Genomic DNA, 6,000 nt, shown 5'->3' on the forward strand with positions numbered 1-6,000 from the left:
ATCTGATGCTCAGCCCCTTAAATTATTTTTAAAACTATCTTTATGTATAAACTTTAGGTTTCCTGAGAAATTAATCTTCATTCCAGCATAGGGTTATAAATGTTCTCCCTGTGGATGAAGGAAACACTGTAAATAGATGGAATTCAAGTAAATTAAGTGTTTTTAAATCTAGATTAAAGCTTTATAGGCTTCAGTATGCACAATCAATATTAAGTACAAAAGCTGTTATGCCTGTCATCATGTAAGTATACAGATCCTCAGTATAAATGAGGCTCTTTGATAGCATAGATAAATAACACAACTAAGAATTCTATTTTCTAGAATTAATTTCAGCCTGTCCATATGTAGAAACCATATGGTAGTATGCATAACATTTATGCTCATTACACTCAAAAGGCTCACCAAAATCAACCTACAGTATTTAACAGTGAAATATAAACACTGCACGTGGTTACAGGAAACTAAGTGTTTGTAGCTTTTTTTTTTTTTACTTAATTTGTCCCTGGGGTTTACTTAAAGGTATTTGCAGAACATTAAAATGACCTCTGTAGATCACCAGAGCATGGGAATAAACGAGAATTCTTTTGATTGATTAGCCAATTACCACAAAGTACTGTAGTTTATACCCCTGCATATTAACAAGCATGTTCTTAGGAGATAGAGGGAATTAAAGAGCTATACATATATCAAATGGACTAAGTATGCAGAGTTAGATAGTTTTCAGAAATCATATTCTTCCGTTTTGCCCTATATATCTTTTATTCTTTGGTGAGAGAAGGATGTTTGTTTATTTGCTTATGTACTTATTGCAATGTTTGCCACCTTTACTTTCTTTCCATTCCATCTAACTCTTTTGTTCTTCCTACTTCCCTTGCATTTCTGCAACAGTGGCAGCAGCGCTCTGATAACTCTAATGCCATCTGTGGGTTTCCTTTAACAGGATACAAACATATGGATAAAATAGCAGTGATAGGTTCAAATTCACATGTCTATGGTTAGTTTTATGTTAAAAGCCTTTTCTTTGGCCAAGTCATAGTTTTCATTCTGAAGTCAACCATTCTTTTAGCAGCAGCATCACTTGTGACGTTAAGTGCAAGAGAAGCTGATACTGTCTTCATTATGAGCTATATCAAAATTAATTAGGGATAGGTGATCAGTTTGGATAATATTTACCCCAATTCTTCTTTCAGTAGATTCAGATTCTTTGATCTAAATTGTGGGATATTTGAAAGTATTACATATTTTTTCTCCTTTTAGTATATTCGACACCTTTAGCATATTCTATGCAATGCTGATTCTTCAATCATTTTTATGATGGATTCATTGATCATAGGAATAAAGACACATTTTGAGAAATCTTATTCTGAACATTTAGCCAACCCATCTCAAACTTTTGAAATTAAGTCAGTAATGAATACCTACCTTCAGAATTAAAGTTAAGTCAGTAATGAATACCTATCCTCAGAATTAAAGTTAAATTCTAAGATAAGAGCCCAAAGCAAATTTTACCTTCAGATAAACACATAGGATATTATTTTCTGGTAAATCTATAGGAGATAGATATACCTCTCTCTCTGTGTCTCTCTCTTTTTTTTTTTTTTTAATTTTTGTATGCATTCTGCAGTATAATAATTATTCACTATAAGTGTGGCTGCATACCACTTTCAGAGTAATTTAATTAAATTTGAAGATAAGTAAATTATATTTATAAAACCTGTTTTCAAAAACTTAAGTTAATATTCTTTTTCTGCAGAATATTGCCTTTGATTTAGTGAGAACACTTGTTATTTACTTCTTATATTCCAGGTAGACCAAAAATAGACAAAAAGAGATTAAAACAACATAGAGTTGAGTGGATTTTTATTTTGACTTGACAATATATATTTCATACTTGGGAAACTAGTTGTGCATTTATCATGGTTAATACACTGTCATGTGACAAGATAGTATGATTCTTGTTCTGCCACATTTCCTTGAACTTGTGCTACTTTTTTTTTTTTAAAAAAAAAAAAAAAAAAAAAAAGGAGAGAGAGAGAGAAAATTCAGGCTAAAATTAAATACTCTCCTTTGGAAAAATGCTTAAATATTTCAGATTTTATGTGGTCATATTGTACAAGTTCTTCAGTGATGAAACAATTTGAAAATATTTTTTTTCACTATGGGAATCTATTTATAACTCCAGAGGGAATCTATTTATAACTGTAGAAAAGGGAGAAAGAAGTACAACTTAGAACATCAGCGCAATATGCATTTACCAATATGACAACTCCAATAAAGCACTTGATCAAATCTAGAGAGTCTCATGAATTGTTATGAAGAACAAATCCCACTACAATATCAGCTGCAACAAAAGGTGAATATCAAGTCAAGCCAACGACTGCACGAATGCACTTTCTCACTAAACAGCTCTTCCACACCGCCCACTGGCTAATGCTATGCACTTCTCTGCGATACACACCCTGAACTGAGAGCGTCAGTCAGAGCTATTAAGGCAGGTTAGCCAAGAAGCCAAGAAAACTGCTTGTAGTCTAGAATTTTTCTCTGATTTGAGACATATAATGACTACATGGTATATGTTATGCTATTTAAAAATATGCTAGTTCATCTGAATATATAAGCTGCAAGCACTGTGGTGTTAGTATTCTACCAGCCTCACTTATTTTGTGTCTTGTGTTTTGTCACGGAAACATGCCATGTGGGCATCTTATCAAAGGTATTCAAGATCTGTCAAACTCAGAAGTATTTAACCCCTAAAGAATTACTTACTTTAAAAAGTCTTTTTCATAGTTGGGAGGGCTCTATAATATAAGTAGGTAAGATTTTCAGACTTTAGTAATCAGTGTTAGTCTGATGAAAGAGTTGCGTTAACCATCCTTTTCAAACCACTGATGTGAAAGAGTAACAAGAGCTGCCCACCCTTTGCTCTGTCTGGAAGCTCAGTCCTGAAATCGCAGTCCTCACAGACACATTTCTTTACAAGCCAAACTGAAAAAGAGCCTTATTATAAATTAGGTTTGTCTTTGCATTGTTGTGTGCCACTGCTTGGATGAGCCACTTCCAACCATGAACATTGTTGATCGGAAGGGTAACTCCTGCTGAGAAACTCATGTTTCAGTTTGCTGTGGTTATTCCTTCTCTGAGAATAGTTAGGGTAAAATGTTAGACTCTGAGCACCTTATGCCTCTTGTTCAGTAAATATAAATTATCCTGTTTTCTGCAGAACATTTTGTTTTGGGAGCAAAAACATTTTAAACCCTTGTGGTATCACAGCTATGATAAGACTACTTTTTCTACCCTAAAATTGCAAAGTTTTCCCAAGGAAGTACCTTTCTTCCTAAACACTGATACACTGATGAATATCTCTCTCTCTCTCTCTCTCTCTCTGTCTCTCTCGCTGTGTGTGTGTGTGTGTGTGTGTGTGTGTGTGTGTTTTAATCCTGTGGTTTTTTTATATTTCTTCTAGTCCTCAGGAATCTTACGTACAGTTTTGACCAATGCAAACATTACTGAGTTTTGTTCTTCTGTGGACAAATCACAAGTTGTTCATGTCCTTCGATCCTTCCTTAATGCTGGTCTTTAATATGGAAGAGACTAAATGCAGCACCCCACTAAACTGTGCTTTGTTCGATAGGCGCTTAATAAGTTTTTTTATTAAGTGCTGAAGTGGGAATAATAGGAACACAATCTCCATAAATTGACCTTTTAACTTTAGTTGAGAAGCTATCTTTTGAATAATAATTGTAAACAAAGGAACTCCAATAGCAACAACGACCTCTGCCTCCTTCCTCATCCCCTCCCCCTCAAAAAAAAAAAAAAGAAATACACAGCCAGGGAATAGGAAGGATGGGCTGCTCTACAAGGAAGAGCAAGCCGAGAGCCAAGGGTGATGTCTTTGTCAGCAAGGGTGCAGCCTGGCTCTACCTGAGCCAGGAGAGTGGAGCCAGATTTGGCCAACAGCCCAGGGCTGGCCAGGAGAGACAGTGGTGAAAAGGCAGGTCCAGAGCCAAGGCAGCAAGTTGCATCAGCAAGGCAAGAGTCAGCAAGACATGAAAGCAAAGCACAGGCATAACTCTGGCGTGGCACAGAGAGGGACTGGGGCAGGGCCAGGGCTGCAGTGCAGCTCCCAGAGGAGGAGGAGCACTCAGCAGAGCTAGTTGCCCCAGCCCCACCCCGGGCCATGGCCCCACAGCTGAGCTGACCCTGAACAGGGGCGGTGGGAGTCAATGGGGCAACTAGGCTGTAGAGCCTGATAAAGCCTTCAGGACCCTGGCAATAAAGGCCCAACTCAGCTGGGACTGGGTCAACTCTAGATTCATGTTTTTCTAGTGGGAAATGCAAAACTAGAGGCTGAGGAGGGGAGCAGTGGCAAGTATTAGCTTTGGCACAACATGTTCCAGCTTCTCGTGGTGAATATTTATAAGGAAACTAAGAAAGTTAATTTCCCAGAATTGTCAGTGCTCTTGCTGTTCCTCTTTAACACAAAAGAGCAGATGGTAGAGCAAATGCATAAGATGTGTGGGTTCCAGTTTTCAGTTCCTTCTCCATCACAGAATTTAAGGCTACATTTCCTACCTCCTAGGCTGCTATTACAACCCTTGACATGTCATGAAGCATGAGTTGAGGTATATAATGATATTAGTTGACTTTCTGGTGAGGTTAGTATAGCAAAAGTAGTAATATTAATAATAATTTAATAAGAACAAAAAAAGTATCCTTATCAGGTAACTCTGTATGTTCCTCTATATTCACTGATTTGTGAATTTTGACCACATTTGAGAAAAAATAATTCCTTGATGCTGAGAAAACCAACAGCCAATTTAGAGCAGTGCTGAATGGCAATGACCGTTCCATAGATCACTCTCTTAACCTAAGCAGCTTTAGTGTACTTACAGGCAATGCGCTTCCATAGAAGCTTTAGCTAGCAAGCCAGACCCTCTAACTTTCAGAATAATGTTTTCAGCAGAATATGGCACTATGAATGGACAAGCTGCCTTAAAAGACCTAAGGAAAGTTGAGGTGTTTGTGATACTAACATTGTCATGATGTCATGAGGTGATGCCATAAATTATACTATTTGGTGATCACTGTTAATGCTGTCTTAATCAGAATTAGCAGTGTAATAAGCCAGTGGAGTTTTGAAGGAAGTACTTAATCTCATATAGTACAGTACATCTGACTTTTTCTTCATATATTTTACTAAGTAATTGTTTCTATGGACATGTTGCACGAGAAATAGCAGTTTTTATCTAGCTGTTATACAGTGTACATATTTCCCTATTAATTTAACATTTGTGACAATTTTGGATTAATTAATTTTGATGAGCACTGGTAAAGTAGAATCCTTGATGGCTTCAGAGGCATTCCTTATAATAGTTCACCTTATTTCTGAGGTCATTTTTTTCCCTTTTTCTTGGTTTTAGATCATCAAATCATGCATTTATTTTAAGGTTCATGAAAATTTAACTCTTCAGAGACAAATAAAGATCATCTTTTCTGGAGCAAATAGTCCTCTTCAATTTTGTTCTGTCTCAATTTAAATCAATGTGCATATATATATGTGTACAACAGATCAGAGGTACATCAGTAGGTTCTAGAATTGACAACTTTTAGATATTTCTCAGTTCTCTTATTGCTGGGGAGATCAATGAAAATTTGATAATGTTAAATTATATTTGATTCAGAAACTGCTTTTTAAGAAGGTCTTTCAATTGATTAAATTTATGTTTTCTTAAATGCTAAAATCTACCGTTAGTGTACTGTTCAAGATAAAAAGTAGTCCTGAAGTTTAATAGCTGGGTTTTCAGTAATACCTGTTATTCTGCACATTAGGTAGCATTTAGCGTCAGGTATTAGCTGAGAATCTGGAACAACTGATGAAAACATAGCTTTTTAACAGCAAAATAAAATGTATCCTATGTGTTTGCTTCCAGTTGCTATCTGTTACAACTTGCCATAACCTATATACCCAGTTGGTTATTTAAATCTCTATGTGTGTGCATT

Source organism: Rhea pennata, chromosome 2 (assembly GCF_028389875.1).
Source record: "Rhea pennata isolate bPtePen1 chromosome 2, bPtePen1.pri, whole genome shotgun sequence".
NCBI classification, from domain to species: domain Eukaryota; kingdom Metazoa; phylum Chordata; class Aves; order Rheiformes; family Rheidae; genus Rhea; species Rhea pennata.